A 20,063-nucleotide genomic window follows, 5' to 3' on the forward strand; every position below is an offset into this window, starting at 1 on the left:
TCGTGTCTCTCAGAAAGCTTTAATTTTCTCAGGAATGAATGCGTGGTTTATAAATTTCACTTCTACAAATATTTGTTAACAGTTATTCTAGTATTCCAACTATCACAGATATTGGGATGTCAAAGGTGACTGATTCCACTTACACACCTAGGTATAACAAAATAGATGGATGATTTTCAAAGGAGAATTATACAGAAGGTGTCATTGTGGAGAGCCAGTAAATAAAAAACGTTATGTGCAAATATTTTGTTCCTGCACATTCTATTAACAACCAATTTTATGGCTGAACTAACTCTGTTGATTGGAATTATGATAGCAAAATGCCCTTACAATAACTTTCAGGATATTAAAAAATAAAAACAAAAACAGAGTAACTACTAACAAGGCCTGACTACTACACACTTGGGGGTCACACAGAAGCCATAAGCTACACTGGAGTGATGATGCAGCAGGCAAGGTGCTTGCCTTGCCTGCACCCTGACCTGGCTTCTATCCCCATTATTGCATATGTAGTCCCCAAGCACAGTCAGTGTAAGCCCTGAGCATCACCAGAAGAGACCCAAAAACTTAAAATAAATAAAGTCAGGATTGGTCTCAGAATTTTGAGGGGTTTAAGGTGAAGGTGTAGGGATTCTCAGATTTATTCTTTATCAGTGAATATAAAGTATAAAAGTGGGAGTTTAAGGTGCAATAAGAAAGCAAACTAGATGGCCTAAAGGCAGTTATTCAAATTAACCAATATCTATAAAACTCAGGTGAGGAAGCTGGATAAAAGTGAGAATTGGGGGTGCACCAACTCTATCTAGCCATGAGGCTGGTCATATGGCAATTTCTAGAAAGCTATCCTTAAAAAAGTTTGAATTGGATGTCTATTCAAGCCATAGAAATTAAGGCAGACACTTGGATTAAAAAATAGGATTTTCTTAATTTTTATATTAAATAATGCATAAGTGTCTTTTATTACTTGAATGTGCTACAAGGTGCTATTTATGTGTGAACTAAAGGAGATTATATTTTATACTGTCTTTGAATGAATTTTTATATAAATGCCAATTTCAGTCTATAAATTGGGGTTCTGTTAAACTATGTATTTACTGATTTTTCTGATTACTGAATCTGTCAAAAACAGGTATGTGTATGTGTTGATGATTCTAAATGTAATCATTAATGTTCTATTTGTCTTTGGGCTATCAGTTTTTACTTCAAGTATTTTTATGTGCTCTTGTTAGAGCAAATATTAATACTTTTGTTTTCATGTAGTTTGTGCACTTACATAATGCGCTCTCTTATCTCTCTATCACTTATGTAATATTCTTATTTATTCCCAGTAATTCTTCTCAATAATTTTTCTGGTCTACTTTCTCTGAAACTAATTTAACTACTCCAATTTTTCTTTATCCATCTTAATATGACTCATCTTTCTTTTCCTCTTTATTTTTAATCTGTGTAATTATATTTAAAAGTGGGTTTCTTAAAGACAACATTTATTCAGTGCTGTTTTTATTGACTCTGACAAACTTACCCTTTTCAAACTGACCAAAAGAAATTAAGAGCTGAGCATGTGTGTGTGTGCTTGTGTGCATGTGCACGTGTATGTGTGTGTGTGTGTGTGTGTGTGTGTGTGGCTTCAGAAATCACACCCAGAGCCTCATACATAGAAGGAAATGGCTTTACCACTTAGCCATATATGAGACCCAAATTTTAATTTTAGAAACCAGAAAACCTGCCTGACTAGAGGTGGTTAACAATGTTCAGAATATCCTACTTACCTTGTTTTAAAGAATCAGAAGATGGAAACCTTGATCATAAATCTTTATTTGAAGTTACACTGGAATTTTGGCTCAGGAGATCAGCCCATGAGAGAATTTATTGATCACCCTGGTGCTCACTTATCTGCAAACTACCCTTCCTACAACCTAATTTTTTTTTCCTCTTTCTCTCTCAAGAACTTATTTCATACACTTGTCTCTGCTAGGATGTGTCTGAAAATGTAACCCTTATTTGTGGAGAATGTTTAGGGTGAGACTGTGGATGCTGACAGCTGAAATTCTAGCCAGGGCAGTGAAGGTTGGGTTGTAGCAGATACAGAGCTGAATGTGAACTGAACAAATTCCATCTGTGACCTATCATCAATGCAACTGGGTGCTTTATTTATTTATTTATTTATTTATTTATTTATTTATTTATTTATTGCTTTTTGGGTTACACCCAGCGATGCTCAGGGATTACTTCTGGCTCTGCACTCAGGAATTACTCCTGATGGTTCTCGGGGGACCATATGGGATTCTAGGAATCAAACCCAGGTCAGCCACGTGCAAGGCAAATGCCTTATCTGCTGTGCTATGGCTCCAGCCCTAGCAACTGGGTTTTTAAAAAAATTATTATTATGCAGAACATATTTTCTATCCATGTATTACACCACCTCTTGGGTATTGCTGAAATTATATTTACAAAAGCTGGTAATAAGGAAGCATCTTTTTTTTCCTGACAATATTTATAGACTTTTAGAATGTTGCTGATTGTATTTGTTTGTGACTATCATTGAGATTGGGGCTTAATAGAAGTACTGTAAGTGATCAAGCATCAGAGAATCTCTTTTGTGGGTGAGCAAGCATTAGACACTCCATTATGTTTCCTCTGTATATTCCTATAACCTCTCTCTTCATTTGGCTTTTGCCTCATGTTTCTTTATATTCAATGTTATGTCAGGAATCAGTCAATATTAGTATGGGAGAACCACTGGAGAAATATTTCTAAAGACTATCATATAGGTTCTTAGAGGCAGAAATTATTCTTTTACCAGAAACAAACTATCATCAGCAAACTACTGATACCAGCCAGATAGCTGCATGATTGAACTTAAAAGTTCAGCTTTTATCATTTATATAATCATATTGTAGCTTCCAAGACAAAAATAATCTCAAAATACAAGGCTAGAAAATTTTCCTATAAACAAATGGTAACTCTAAAAAAGCAGGTACACATAGATATCCAGCAAATTAAGGTAATATAATATATCAATAGATCACTGTATTACTGTCATCCAATTGTTCGTCAATTTACTCAAGCAGGCTCCAGTAACATCTCTATTCATCCCAGTCCTGAGGTTTTAGCAACTTCTCCTTACTCATTCTTTCCAATGCTGCCATCTTGGAGGCTCTTTCAAGGTCAGGGGAATGAGACCTGTTATAGTTACTGGTTTTGGCATATCAAATATGCCATAAGGAGCTTGCCAGACTCTGTCCGTGCAGGTGGGATACTCTTGGTAGCTTGCCAGGCTCTCTGAGAAATATATATATTTATTATATATATTTATATTATATATTAAATATATATTTATATTATATATATATATATAATTTGTTGCCCACTGTCTGAACTCCATCAAACATGGTTTGGTAATTATGGAAAATGGGTAGGAAGTGTCTTATGATGTGTCCAGGAATATGTTCACTCATGTGTGAGGCTTGGCCCAAGCATGGGGAAAGCATCCTGGAGCATGATGTGGTTGGGTAGTGGAGGTCAGCTGCCAGGGCTGGGTCCCATGGGGTGGGGAAGGCTCTCTCCTATTTCCCTCTGGGGAACCCCAAGTGAAAACAGCCTGGTGTAGAGTCCAGTAGCATGGTTCTGGGGGCCTCATTTTATACTCCTGTCTGGGAGGAGCAGCTGTGAGTTCTGGAGAGTGGTTGATGAAGAGATTATCTGGTACCAGCAGGGTGTGTCTTATGGGTGTGACCTCTTGGTCACCGGAGACTGGGTGATATAAAACAATTAAATATAGATATAAATCAATTAAAACAATAAAGAATTTTACAGTTATTATTTGCACCAAATGAAAAGACATCAAAATTTATCAACAAATTATCAATAGAAATCAACTACAAAAACAAAATAAAAAATTCCTCAACCATGTTGAAACTGGACAATAAGCTGCTCCTCAACCACCAAGTCAATGAGTAACATAACGCTAAAACTTAAAATAGCTAAAGACAAATGAAAATAAAATCAGGAGTTACCTATATGATACAGTGTAAATGGTACCGAGAGATGAGTGAATAACAGTACTGGTCTTCAAAAAGAAACACAAAAATAAAAATAGTTCAACTTTATTGTGAAGTAACTGGGAAAAGAGTAACAAAACCAAATGTTAGCAAAAGGAAGGAAATGATTAAAAATCAAAGCAGCAATAAAAGAAATAAGAATGAAAGAAAAAAGTAGCAATGAAACTTGGAGCTGCGTATATCTGGTTTGACCTGAGAAGCTGAGAACCCCCTTACCCCTGCTCTAATACATGGGCACTAATCACTGTCCTTCCAGAAGGAATAGTATGCGTGCCCCATCCACTGTCTCTGGGCCCACCCAAGGGAATGGGACCCTACCTCTAATGAAGATGTGCATAAAGGAAAGACCATAAGCCTATATTCCATATATATAAACTTCAACAGAAGCTCTGAACAGCAACCTCACAACTGCTGGGCAAAGGATCAAGGAGCTTCAAGATGCGTTGAAGGAAACCACTAGAAAATAACAGAAGACATAAAATATTGTGGACTAACAATGAACAACATATCAGATAACTATAGGATGAGTTCTAGAAGAACAATATAAGAATCGTTGAAGTCCCTAAAAAAACAGAAAGGCACATTTGATGAAGAAATAATATTTAAGGAAATTATTGAAAGGAAATTTCTAAACTTGAGGATTATAGGCACTGGTTAAAGAAACAATGGTACATCTACACAATGGAGTACTATACAACTGTTAGGAAAAAAATGAAGTAATGAAGTTCCCTTATAAATGGAAAGAAATGGAGAGTATCAAGCTAAGTGAAGTAAGTCAGAAGGAGATGGACAGACATAGAATGACTTCCCTTATTTGTGGAGTAGCACTGTAGCAGCACTGTCCTCCCATTATTCATCATTTTGCTCGAGCGTCTCACCAGTAATGTCCCCATTGTGAGACTTGTTGTTACTGTTTTTGGCATATCAAATACATCACGGGTAGCTTGCCAGGCTTTGCTATGCAGGCAGGATACTCTCGATAGCTTGCCGGGCTTTCCGAGAGGGCAGAGGAATCGAACATGGGTCAGCTGCATGCAAGGCAAACACCCTACCCCTGTGCTAAAATAAGAATAAAGTGCCCTATTTTTCAGGTTCTACGTGTAAATTCTTTCTACCTCTGTCCATACACACAGAGACATAAACTAAGCCTGCTTCTCTAAACACAAATGACTCTCACCAGCCTCATGTTCATTTAAAACACAAGTTTCAGGGGCCAGAGCGATAGTACAGTGGATAGGGTATTTGCCTTGCACGTGACCAACCCGGGTTCAATCTCCAGCATCCTATAAGGTCCCCAGAGGACTTCCAGGAGTAATTGCTGAGTGCAGAGCCAGGAGTAACCCCTGAGCATCGCTGCCTGTGACCCCACACCCCAAGGAAAAAAATAGAAGTTGCAACAGAATAGGGAAGATAGAACTTCCATTAGAACAAAAAGGAGCTTTTAGAATACTAAGGCCACAGATTCTAGGTTTGCACCTACCTAGAGGAAAAACTTGTTTATTAATTTTAGGTTCATGATTTTTTACTGAGGGAGAGAGGGCAATGAAGCCAGGGTAGCAGAATTCACTTATTATTAGTACCATCACTTATTATTAAAACTATTAAATAGGCTGCCCTGGTGGCCTCATGGAGGAGCACTGGCCTCCTGAGCAGGGGTTGTGGGTTCAAGTACCAACTGGGATAGTGGGAATCAGGCTGCAATGCAGTCTTTAAAAACAAAACAAAACTCTGAAATAACTGCCCCAAACAGTTCACACTGAGTTTCAGCTGAGACACTGGTGCATAGGGGTTTGCTCTTCTGCCCTCCATACTTGCCAGTGAGCCTGAAATAATCCAACTTTTATGAATATTTGCCTCTCCAAGAGACAAAGAGGGGTTTTCAAACGGGATGAGACCATGATGTCTCAGAGGTTTCTGAGTTCACGGGAGATACCTGGACCAACTCAAAAACTGCCCCCAGCAACTGATGAAATGGAGCCATCTGCTAACAACCTGCAGCTTCCTATTAAAAGAGCAAACTCAACCACTCTAAATGCGACACCAGAATAGATGCTTTCAGACACAGCTTGACCATGCCATAAATAAATAAAATAAAGCCTCCTGCAGAAATCTTCCCCCAAACTTTAGAATAACGAACATGAGCCCATGAACCCCATCGAATATGAAATGAGGAAAGTGTAGGCAGGGGCATGTCAATCTGAGGTCAGGTTTAAGAGCTGAAAGAGAGAGTAATGGGGTCTCAGCAAACAGGAAGGGGGTCTCCGTTTCTAACCATGGAAAACATCCCCACACTCTAATTCCTTGCTTGGTGTTAGGCCAGGCCCCAGAAGCACATTCCAGGAACAATGAGCTCCCATACGCTCCACTCCCCTGGAAGGTGAACTTAGTACAGTAGTCCTTGGTCACCCCACTGAACAGTCATTCCAAACAGGAAATAGTTCATAATAGCTTCCAAAGAATTGGTAGTTGAGAAGATTAACATTCATACCATCAGTTCCATGAAGTGTATCATCTAATGGCTTCACTCATACATCCAACTAATGATCCATCCCTTCACTCACTTACCCTTCCATAGCCCAAGAAAAAGTGTACCACCAAACACTTCTCTACTGCTCCATACACCAACAAGTGACGCTGACAACTATCTAAACTCTTCCATCCACCCTATCCATTAGTTATTGCATCCATATCTATCCATCCCTACATCTACCTATTCATCTATTCAACCACCCACTCATCCAAACACCCTACATCCATCCATCCATCCATCCATCCATCCATCCATCCATCCATCCAAACAACCATCCATCCATCGCTACATATGTAAGTCCATTCACATGTACATACACCCACCACTACCTACCTATCCATATATCTATCCCTACATGCTTACACCCAGCTAGCCAGCCCTACAAACACACACACATACACTCTCCCACTCATCTATTCATCTATCCCTACATACATACTTACACCTTCCTACCCATACATTCCTGTGTACATACACCCACCCACCCACTCATCTCTATATCCATCCATCCAACTACCCACCCATCTAAACATCTCTAAATATATACACCTAACCACCCATCCGCCCATTCCTACATACATACATGTATACACCCACCCACCCATCCATCCCTATATCCATTCATCCACCCACCCATCCATCTATATATCCCTAACATACCTACACCCGCCCACCCATCCACCCATCCCTTGTCGGGTATTAAAAAAAAGAAGCAAAACATATTAAAAGACTAACACCCAAGTACAGTAAGAAACAAAGATCAGGTTGAATGGTCTATAGTTGGAAGCATGCTTCATAGTCTGGGGGAATTGTAATTTCTTTAAATGAGTGATATTTATATGCTTTTCATAACCAACAATACCATTTCCAGGAATGTATTTTCTCAAGTCAAGTCATTAAAACTGAAAGAAAGTTTCTGTTGTTGTTCACATACTTAATGATAGAATTTAGTATTTGGTTTTGGAAAATTTGTTATCAACCTGGGAAGTTAATGATAGAATCTTTATACTTGATGGCATATGTTCATCATATGATTCTTTTATTAGTAACTGAAGTTTTTCATGCTATAGAGTTGCATCGAAACTATTTCTAAGCCCAATGAATCAAGTTAAATTTTTATAATATATATTCATATCATTCAGATCAAAGTTTACTGGATCAATGTGGGAGGTGGTAGAATTTTGATTGTATTATCTCAATCAACAGAGATACTTGGATTGCATTAAATCACTGTAGACAAAGGTTATCATAAGAATACGGGGGAAACCAAATCAAGACAGTCAAATTTAATTCCAAATAGCTTTGAATTTAATTTATTACAATTACTTACACTAAAACACTTCCTTGCATGTGAATCACAATGTCAGTGTCAAGCCAGTCACATAAAAAAATAAGAGTTGAAAGGAACCTGAGAGATTGTCCAATTATGTCTTCCCAGCTAAGATGAGCAAACAGAGATAATAGAGATTGACAGTACTCTTCATGCTGAGGTTACAGATTTCAATAATGACTAAATATAGAATATACTTCTATGCTAAGAAGTAGTAAGATGCCTGAATTGCTACCTCATAAAGAATGTAAAATGATTATCAGAAGTTTACTCTTAAATGGTTGTAACTTTTCTCTTGTTAGTAAGTGTAACAAAGGGTTCTGGGTATAGATTAATAGTAGAACGCATCCTTGCTTGCTTGTATGACGTCCTGAGTTTGATAGTCAGCACTGTAAATAATGTAAAAACAAATATGCAGTGCCACTGTAGTTTTCATTGTTATGTAACAAATTCTGACATTTTATGTGACTGACCCGGGCTATCCTTTCTTGTTGTATTTAAGGCATCAAGGCTCTTGTTAAAAACCATCCTCTTCATGCCACAGAATATTTTTTCTAAGGCATCACGCTGTTGCTCTCTGGTTTCTTTGTAAAGCTTTGACAGACTTCTATAATAGAAATAGAGATAATACATTGCCTCCTTTAGTTCACTATGCTATTAAATTCCTATACCTCCAACTGATTCCCTAGAGGAGAAAGCGAAGGGACAAGGCCTGTAAAACCTGAAATACATTTCTGTTTTAGACATATGTTGCCCCCTGAGGAAGAGCAATGTCTTTCTTTAGATTAAAAGGGGACCTAGACTTTCTCTGTTCAGTTTATTAGTCCAATTCTCTGCTGAGCCACTATATGAAATAAATCTTCAGTTAAAATAGTTGACTGACTTTTAAAAATTAAATTATCACAGCAGACCAAGTCCTGTGGACCACATGTAAGTATAATATACAGAACATTTGGTAGGAGCACAAGGACCACCCACTGCTGCACTCAGGCTTTTCTGCTGGCACTGTGCCTGAGGATTATACCTAGCCTCCTGCTGGTGCTCAAACTTCCTTCTTACACTGTCTGTGACCTGGGTTTTCATAGGTTTCATATTCCTACTCCTTAGCTATTTTTGCTCTCTGATTGATTATGCACTTCAGATCTCATATACCCTATGACAAATCAGATCACATATTTATATGATAGACTAATCAGAATTCCCAGCTACCGTAATTGTCACCTGAGATCAGTGGTCCTTAGTTATTTCTGATCTTTGGTTTGTGGGACTGGCCAAGTAAAGCATGTGGGAATAACTGAAGGTTTTTCTTTTCTATCCAACTTCCTCCTCATTTTCTCTTCACCCAGTCCCTTCTTCTTTGTTTCCTCCTTATATGATCCCTCCCTTCTTGTGTCTATGAAAGATCACCAATGTATTAGGCTATTGTAGCCATGTCTTTAACTAATGCTGTTAGCTTTTATTGCCTGTGCTTTGAAAGTTAAATTCCGCTGGAGGGTTGGTGCATTACCTTGAGAGGACGTTTAATGAGATATATATTTCCATAATATACAATCTTTGTATGAATGTACAATCTTTGGGTGAACTTTATATTTAGTGTTTAGAGATTCTTGTCTTCATTTGATGTGTTTATGCCTCAAGCTACTATAGTTAACCCAGGCACACAAGAAAATCTTGTCTTTTTTTTGTTATTCTTGATTTTTGGACACTCTAGCAGTGCTGACTGTATGCTTTCAAGTATCACTCCTGGCAGACTCCGGAAACCATATATGATACCAGGAAAAGAACCATGGTTGACAGCTTACAAGACTTACCTCCAATACTATCTCTTTGGCCCCAGATATGACTAACTTTGTCAGTGCAGTTCAGCAAATACTTACTGAGCATCCAAAGATACTAAAGATATACAAACTTTGTGTTCAGAACATGGCAGGAGAAAGTCAAGCAAGAAATAATCCCTGTCAAGACAGCTCACAGTCAAGAAGAAGAAGCAGGCAGGATTCAAAATCAGATTTTATACTTCAATTTATCTCTAACATTACCATTTGCTGACCTCTAATTTTAGGATTTTATATCCCCTCAGGGTCTTGAAGCACCACAGTTTAACATTTCTACAAGAACCCTGGATACGTTTATTTGCTTACCATGGGCTGGAGCGATAGCACAGTGGGTATGGCGTTTGCCTTGCACGCAGCCGACATGGCCAACCCAGGTTTGATTCTTCCGCCCCTCTCGGAGACCCTGGCAAGCTACAGAGAGTATCTTGCCCCCACGGCAAAGCCTGAAAAGCTATCCATGATGTATTCAATATGCAAAAAAAAAAAAAAAAACAGTAACAAGTCTCACAATTTGTTGTGAGATGTTACTGGTGCCTGCTAGAGCAAATTGATGAACAACGGGAGGACAGTGCTACAGTGCCCTGTTTACCATACTTCCCACATGATGCATTTTGAATCAGACAAAATAGGATTCATATCTTCATAGTGCATTTAATAGCTATGAAATTCTGTCAGTGGCAATATTTTTAACTTCAATTTCCTCATCAATAAAGTATAATCTCAAAATCAAATCCTATTTTATAGTCAGGAGAGCATAAGTTATAAATGATTATTCAATCAATAATTCTTTCTCCATTTCTTTTTTCTCTACACCCCTCCTTTGTGACTCTTTTGGTTATAATCATTCTCTTTACCATATGTCACTTTGCAATGTATGTCCCTCCTGCGTTCTCTCCAGAATCTCTCTCTCTCTCTCTCTCTCTCTCTCTCTCTCTCTCTCTCTCTCTCTCTCTTTCTCTTTACATGGCTACACTCAGATTTCTTTAAATAAAGCTATTTTACTTCACTAAAAAAACAACAACTAGGAGAGGTAAAGATATAATACAGGGGTTAAGGTATTTGCCTTGTGGTACCCAACCTCAGTTAGATTCCCTGAGCCCCATCAGGAGTGATCCCTGAGCACAGAGACAGGAGCAAGTCCTGAACATCACCACATGTGTCCCAGCAAACTACCCACCACCCATACCTCTCCCCAGAAAAAACGTGCAACTAGGGATTGTATTTTAAAATGTATATTAATATATGAGGCTTGAATTATCAATTAAAACTTCTTTAAAGATAAATGTATAGGCCTAAGAGATAGTACAGTGGAGTAGGGCACTTGCTTTGCACTTGGCCGTTACACGTTCAATCCCTGGCATCCCATTTGTTGGCCCAGTCCCTATAGGAATGATTCCTGCGCACAGAGCCAGGAGTAAGCCTGAGCACTGCTGGGTGTGCGCCCTCCCCCCAAAATAAATAAATGGCTAAATGTATTATCTGATCTAGCTGGAGCGATAGCACAACTGGTAGGGCACATGACCGACCCAGGTTTGATTCCTCTGTCCCTCTCAGAGAGCCCTGCAAACTACCGAGAGTATCCTGCCTGCATGGCAGAGCCCGGCAAGCTCCCCGTGGCATATTCGATATGCCAAAAACAATAAAAACAAGTCTCACAATGGAAATGTTACTGGTGCCCACTTGAGTAAATCGATGAACAACAGGAGGACAGTGCTACAGTGCTAAGCTAACAAAATCTTAGTGTGGAACAAAGAGCTAGTTTACATATTTTTCAATAGTTAAGAGAAAGAGAGAGAGAGAGTTAACAGAGAGAGAAAGAGAGAGAGAGAGAGTTAACAGATCGGGCAGAAAAGAAAATGGAATTGTCTCAGTTATTGCTGAATTTATGAGTGTAGCATATTTTTCTAGATTTCTAAATAAAAAAGAATGAGCCAAACACTAATTAATGCATAATGTTGTGACAAAAGTGTTTAATGAATTTAATTTGTATATCATATCATTTTGGCATTAATATATTCATTTCCTTGGAAAATAATTTGATTTTAAGATTTGCATGCTAAATTTCAAGATTTATTTCTATGAATTCTTGTTACATGGATCATTTTAGCAGCTGATGGTCTAGTTTTTGCATTCAGAATAAGTAGAACTACTGGTAATCTTTAAAAGTAGGCACATTGCAGTGTGTCTATATTATTTAAGATCTTCATAAAAATGTGCGAAGCATTTTTAATATATGTAATAAATACAAAATAATAAATTATTGTACTCTCTGTTTTTAAAAATGTTTATCTTTTTGTGCCTATAGCGTTTTTCCATAGACTTAGGCCAAGATACATGTTATGCGGCTTTGCTTTGATATTCTGTTAAATAACACAGATAAACTTCTCCAGACCTTCTTGCCCAACTCCAGAGAAATAGAAATGTATCCGCTAACTCACAATAAAGGAGAAAACATATTTTAAATGTTTTTTTAATTTAAATTTCTAATGCTTTATCTCTCCACGAAATTTGAAAGATTTAGAGAGCAAAAGCAAAAAGGAAAAGTTGGAGAATAAAAGTTGGAGAATGTTGCCTTTTGTAAATTGTGCATTACAAAGATAATTTAGTTGTAACTCTAAATAATTTTGCTCCAGGATTACAAAATAAACTGTTTTCTTTCATTCTTCACATATGGATATGCACTATTAGTAGCTGTTATACTTAACGCACATACCTACTAAATGCAGCAGAGCATGCTTTAAGGGACATTAAAGCTTTATTCTATTAGCAAACTGATCTTTTCTGGGAAATGTTTGTGAATTTCTTACTTCTAACACATGTAATATCTTGTTGAGAAAAATTGAAGGAACTAAGAGCTTTTCTCTACCTTGATTCTCATTCTCAAAAGAATTATCTATGTTAGAACCTAAACATGCTGAGAACAACAAGACACAGTTATGAGAAAATAAATTGATGAATGCTTAAGTAATCACTGATTATCCTTAAAATGATAAACTTTAGAATTTTAATCAATGTATAGCTAAAATAAAATTAAACAGCATCAGTTATAAAAACTCATTTATCATGTCTGATAATGTTAGATAGTATTTCAGAATAACAACCTCAGGGAATAAATCATAATACAGAAATATTTTGTATTTTCCCTTGAGATATTCATGAAAACATTCTGCAATATTTAGATTTAAGGGACTAAATTATCTTTTAAACATTTTGTTTATTCAAAATGTCACGAATATTTTCCTTTTGAGAAGCTGTCATATAAAGGGGAAAATTTTCAGTGATGTACATTTAAAAATAATTATTTGAAAGATATATAGTGACCTATTTTATTTATATAGCTTATAGATTAATAATAATAAGACTGAAATAAAAAGGGTACTCTCATGGAAATTTTTATTATAGCAAGCATACTATTAGAAATTTAAAAATTTACAAATATATATTTATATAGTAAAGACTAATTTATGAACTTTTGTTTATTAAAATATTATTATATTTTAATAGGCACAATATTACCAGAATATTGTATTGTAACACAATATTATGATACCAGGCACTCATTCAAGAAGTAGGAACACAAAAATCTTTTTCATAAAATAGTTTGTTTATGTATTAATTTCCTTTGTTAGTGTTTATTGGATTCTAAAAGAGTGATTGAACAGTTTTTTAAAAAGTGTATAATGTTATGAATTGCATGATTTACAAACATTTTAAGTTATGCTGAAGATAAGTAAAAACAAGTTAAATTAAGCATTCTTATTGTATTATTCTGATATAGATGCATGAACAAAAGGATATTAAAAGGCCATTCTTAAAGCTGATGGATATTCCACATTTCAGGCAGAAAAACTTTAAGAGCTATTGCAAAATAATTTTCAGTAAAATATTGTCAGTATTAAATAATAATTAAATAATAGGATTAAATAATAATTAAATAATAGGAGAGAAAATGCTAATTTCAGTATAAACTGAGAAAGAAGAAAAGAAATTGACACCTAGAAAGATCTTCTATACTTAAAATTCTCTTTGCTGGTTTACCTGGAAACCAGAATTTTTTCTTAAGAATTTTTTTATGTGCGACTTCAATTATCTTGGGTTAATCTTCATAATGGTAAGCAGGAAAGAATTAAAGAAAATATCACAGCTGCTTGTTACCTGTATTGCAAACCATAACACCCAAAAGGACAGATAAAGAGGGATTGTGTCTGCAACAGAGGCAGAAGGTAGGAAAGGCTGGGGGTGGAGGGTGGAATACTGGGAATATTGGCGGTGGGGAATGGGCACTGGTGGTGGGACGGGTATTTTAACATTGTTTGACTCAAAAGCAATCATGAAAGTCTGTAAGTCTGTAATTGAATCTCACAATGATTCGTTAATATAAAAAATTTTAAAAAATTAAAAAACAAAGAAAATATCATATTCAAAGCCTGTAGCTATATAATACAGATGATCCTTTAAGACTCAGCAAATATATTATTATTACAAAAAAATCTTTCAAGACCTCCACTCTGCCTAGATTATTTGTCTAGATCTTGTCAGCTCTTCCACCAAATTGTGTCACTTGCGAATTTGAGGATTACTTTAAAAATAGTTTATTATTTTTAAGTGGTAGAACTAATATTTTTCTTTCATTTGTGCAGTTCTTGTACTGTTACCATTGCTGTACACTGTATCCCACCACCAGAATACTTGGATCTTTCCATAATCTCAAGATCCTTTCTTCCCACCACTCCTCCCCAGCACTCTTGCTTAGGTCACACTTCTATTTAATGCATCTTACGGTTCTCTTCATTGGGAATTGTCTAATATCTTTCTTTGTTTCCCTATACTCCACAAATAACTGAGATCGTCTAGTACTCATATTTTTCTTTGTGACTCACTTCTCATGACAAGACTCACTCTAATTCCATCTAAGTTGCAGCAAACTGCATGGTTTCAACTTTTTCTCAAGTTGTATTGTCCTCCCGTAGTTTATCGATTGCTTGAGCTGGCACAGTAACGTCTCTATTGTGAGACTTGTTGCTACTGTTATTGGCATACCGAATACACCACGGGGAGCTTGCTGGGCTCTGCCATGTGGGCAGGATACTCTTGGTAGCTAGCTGGACTTCCAAGAGGGACAGAGGAATTGAACCCAGGTGTCGGCCACGTGCAAGGCAAATGCTGTACTATAGCTCCAGACTATATATATATATATATATATATATATATATATATATATATATATCCAGTCATGTGCTTTGGGGAACTTGGATTTGCAATAATATTTTTTTGTTTTATTGGTAGGTGAGATATGGAATGTTATGGTCAGATGGGAACTCTTAATACCTTAATCACTTAATCACTTAACTTCCCGTTAGTCGTCGATTTGCTCAAGCAGGCGCCAGTAACGTCTCCATTTGTCCCTGTCACATGCTAGTGTAGCCCAATGGCGTCTGTTCGCTCTAGGAACGTGAAGAGCCTCAAACCGATCGTTCATGATCTTGATGAAGAAGTCTGACCATCTGGTAGGTGGGCGGCCACGCGGTCTTTTGACATCCCGTAGAATCCAGTCGGTAACAGCTCTAGTCCAGCGATCCTCTTTAAATCTCATTATGTGACCAACCCATCTGATTTTTGACACCTTGGCAAATGAGACAGTGTCCCTGATTCTTGATCGTCGACGGATGTCTGAACTCTGGATTCTTTCTCTCATTTGAGTGAAACGTGATATTTCAAGCATAGCTCTTTCAATTCTTCTTTGGGAGACCGGAATAGCATTCTCATCCTGTTTGCGTAGGGCCCAGGTCTCTGAGGCATATGTTAATGCAGGAAGAACAGTGGAATCAAAGATGTGCCCGGAGCCGGAGGTTCTTCGTCCTCTTAGCTATTTTTTCGATGCTCTTGAAGGCATTCCAAGCCGCTCTCTTCCTCCTGCACAGCTCGGGTGCCAAGTCATTTGTCATGTTGACTTCTCGACCTAGGTACACATAGCTGTTGCATTCAGAGATAGTCGTTCCATTGAGAGCGAATGGGGCGTCAGGAACAAGGCTGTTTCTCATAAACATTGTCTTCGTAAGATTCAGCTGTAGTCCTACCTTTCCACACTCACGGTCAAACGAAGGAAGACAAAAATAATCGTCTGTACTTTCAATGCACGTACGCTAGCATCAGATGCATCCATCGAGGACCTGATTGTACAAGCGCGAATGATCAAGTATGACATCATTGGTCTGACCGAGACAAGAAGGCACCAATCTCACCATGCCGTTTTCGACACTGGAGAAGAATTGTTCTTCGGAACATACGATAAAAGAGGTGTCAGAGGCATCGGTGTCCTTGTCAACACAAACTTGGCCATGAGCGTTGATTCATTCGAATGCCTAACAACCCGAATCAGAAGTTTACATTTGAATAGATGTGGCTCACTGCCTGCAGTTTCTATCTTCGTTGTCTACGCACCAACATCTCATTATGATGAAAGAGAAATTGAGAAGTTCTACATGGAGCTGGAAAAGTTCTATAAAGAAGACCACACCTTCTACAAGATCATTGTGGGTGATTTTAATGCCAAGATAGGACCGAGAAGATCAGCTGAAAAACTTCACATCGGGACCCATGGCCTAGAATGGAACGAACAGGGTGAGAGACTGTCAGAGTTCATCATGTCGACCAAGACCATCCATGGTAACTCACAGTTCCAGAAGGCAGAATCTAAACGTTGGACATGGGAGTCTCCTGGTGGACGATTCCACAACGAAATAGACCACATCATATTCAATCGAGGGTTTTGCCTGACCGATGTCGCTGTTGTCCCAAAATTCCGAACGGGATCGGACCACCGTCTCCTTCGTGCAAAATTCTCCTTCACAGAGCGGGGAGAAAGGGCTACGAAATTTAAAAAGAGAACTCCCAGAATGACCACCAACTGGGAGCTCTTTGACACTATTGTGGCAACATGGGCAGATGCCATTGTTGACAATATTGACGAGGAATACAATCGACTGGTTCAGCACCTCCATGATTGTGAGAGGAACGCCAAGAGAGAGATATGGGACTCTAATCTCAATTTGAATGCCTATTTTTACTATAGTCAGCAGTACGCAGGGCTTACTCTTGACTTGGTCAGAGTCCACTCTTCACAGTGAAGAAACTATATGTGGTGCTGTGGATCAAAACATGATTAGTTATATGCAAGACAAACACCCTGTCTCCAGTCACTTTCCTTAATTTTTTTTGAGAAGTCTGCAGACTGTTTTCCAAGGAGTCTGAACCAAGCAAAATTACTACCAGCAGTTTCTTTTTTTGCCACCAGCACTTGTTTTCAAACTTTTTGACATGGGCCTACTGGTGTAAGATGATTGCTCACTGTTATTTTGATTTACATAGGTAATTAGTGATGATGAACATTAACTCTTTATTTGTTATTCTTTGTGCTTAGGACAATATCCAGAATTTAAGTGTCTAATAAATACTTATTAAATTAATAAATGAATAAGGGAAGAGTTTTAATCTTAGAATATATTGTGTAGCCCAAAAAAGAGAGCAACTATCTATGCTAAAATTGGTAGAGAGGAAATAATGCAATGTTGAGAATAATAGCATTTAATTTGACCATTTCTGGATAAAAATAAGGAACTTTGTGCTTATCCTTTGCAGACCTTGGTTTTGGAAAATAACATTGATAACTAATTACCATAGTTTGAAATTGTAGTAAAAAAAGCATATCAAAATAATCATTTTCATAGAATTTATAGAGATTTCATGGGGTTTAATTGGATAATGTTATAACCCTTTCAAAGTTATTTAGATGAGGAAAACAATGTAGAATACTTTCTTAACTTCATATTCTAAATAAATTTATAATTTTTATGAACCTCAGAGGAGAATAGAAGCCACATGTATAAAATAAACATAGGTCATTTATATATAATTAGAGCATGTGTCATATTAACTCTGACTTAGATTATGTATATTCTTTTTAAGGAGGAAGATTTAGAAAGGTTTACCATAAATTACCTTTCCTAGAATTAATACACTTGTGGTAGTAAGATTTTACTATCCTCTCTGTCTCTTTAGCATTCTAGAAACTTGTTTTGAAACACCTTCAGCCAGTTGAAACTGACTTTTATTACCTAGCTCTGAGAACATTAGCCAAACTCTTTTCCATCCCAATTCTTCTAACTCACATTTAGTAAAATAACAAAAATAAACTAACTTGGAATGCTTGCAGTCACCAATAAGGACAAAAGTGACTTCTACATTACATTGTATGTGAAGTAGCAATGTAGGTATTCACTTATATATGAAAAGCATATTAAGATACATCTTAATAGTCATTGTTTATTTGCATCTCTTCCTAGTTTAGTATAAAGGATGAATAGGGCCACAGAGACAATTCAGTGGATAGAGTGCTTGCCTTACATGTGGCAGATCCAGGTTCTACCCCCAAACCCCAAATGGTCCCCTGAGCCCCGCCAGGAATGATTTCTGAGCATACAGCCAGGAGTAATCCCTAAGCATTGCCAGATGTAGTTCAAAAGGAAAGAAGAAAGAAAGAAAGAAAGAAAGAAAGAAAGAAAGAAAGAAAGAAAGAAAGAAAGAAAGAAAGAAGAAAACTAAAACACCATGAGCAGCTGTAGCTGAATTGTTCTTGTGTTATCTCACAGAAGTTAGTCAACACTTTAAATGTATAAATGAATACATTTTACTTAATATAAGATCATATAATGCATTTGAATATACGCAAAGCCATTTGGTTTCTTGATATGTTTCACTAATCATGTCAGAAACATATGTATCAATATAGAGTAATTCTGAACATAAGTATACTACGTATTATTATTAAAATATAAGGTCAGTACTTAGGTAATAAAGTTAAATTGTAAATTATTTCTAAAATTTATGCATTCTTTGAATATTAAATAACCTTTAGAAATTTATTCAGACTTGATTAAAGAGATGATAATTAGTATCAACTGCAGATATATTTAATCTTGTATTTGCATGATGCCTTATAAATTTTCAAAAGGTTTTTAACATTGATTAACTTCCTCAATTTTCACAACTACCTTGTGAATTGAAAAGGAAAAAAATTAAAATATCTATCAGGAATCTGTTTTAGAACAGCTAACTAAGACACCAGATTAGAGATGACTTAATTTTCTAAGTCACCCAGCTAGATACAAGCACCAATTTACTTGTTTTTGAAAATAATTCCTGATGGTCTTATCAGTAAAGGCATTGACTTTTACTCATTTCTTATTCTTTGGCTTGTAAAATAATTTGGTTTAGTTACTTTTGGTAATTCTGGCTAGACTAATACTAACTCATTTGTACAACCAAAAGGCTGATCTGGTCACAAATCTCTTTCCCTAATCACTGAATCACTGTCATCCTGCTGATCGTCGATTTACTCGAGTGGGCGCCAATAATGTCTCTATTGTTCCCAGTCCTGAGATTTTAGCAGCCTCTTCTTACAATTCTTTCCCCAACGATTGGAGGCTCTTTTAGGGTCAGGAGAATGAGACCTGTTGTTACTATTTTTAGCATATTGAATATGCCATGGGGAGCTTTCCGGGCTCTTCCAGTGTGGGCAGGATACTCTCGGTAGCTTGCTGGGTTCTCCTAGAGGCATATATTTATATATTTCTGTCTATGATTTTCTGCCTACTATCTAATCATTTGATCATTTGACATCCCATTACTCATTGATTTGCTCAAGCGGGCGCCAGTAAGGTCTCCATTTGTCCCTGTTGCGCGCCAGTATAGCCCAATGGTGTCTGTTTGTTCTAGAAACATGAACAGCCTTAAACCACTCATTCAGGGTCTTGAGAAATAAGTCAAATATGGTGTGGTAATTTTGGAAAACAGTAGGAAAGCAGCGTGGAGCATGGCAGTGATTGGGTAGTGGAGGTCAGCTGCCAGGGCTGGGTCTCTTCAGGTGGGGAGGGCTCTCACCCACCCCATTCTGGGGAGACCTAAGTGAAAACAGCCTGGTGTGGAGTCCAGTGGCATGGTTCTGGGGGCCTCATTTTATACTCCTGTCTGGGAGGAGCAGCTGTGAGTTCTGGAGGGTGGTTGATGAGGATATTATCTGGTGCTGGCAGGGTGTGGCTTATGGGTGTGAGCATTGAGTCACTGGAGACTGGGGGAAGCAGGCAGAGGATCTCTGCTCCTGGGACCCATTGAGTCCAGAGTCCAAGGTAACAAAGTTCCACACTGAGTTTCGTGGAACCTCATCCATCCGTGAGGCTCGGCCCGATAATCCAGAAAGAGGCCTGGAGTGTCGCAGTGGTTGGGTAGTGGAGGTCAGCTGCTGGGACTGG

The 20,063-nt window shown here is 37.4% G+C and overlaps 1 protein-coding gene across 3 annotated transcripts in view; it reads left to right on the top strand.

Moving 5' to 3' along the window:
- The window catches only part of RGS7 (regulator of G protein signaling 7), a 468,689-nt gene that overhangs the window by 350,027 nt on the left and 98,599 nt on the right, over window positions 1-20,063 (top strand). The window lies entirely within an intron of this gene.

The sequence above is a fragment of the Sorex fumeus genome, unplaced genomic scaffold (genome assembly GCF_029834395.1).
Source record: "Sorex fumeus unplaced genomic scaffold, SorFum_2.1 ptg000007l, whole genome shotgun sequence".
NCBI lineage: Eukaryota > Metazoa > Chordata > Mammalia > Eulipotyphla > Soricidae > Sorex > Sorex fumeus.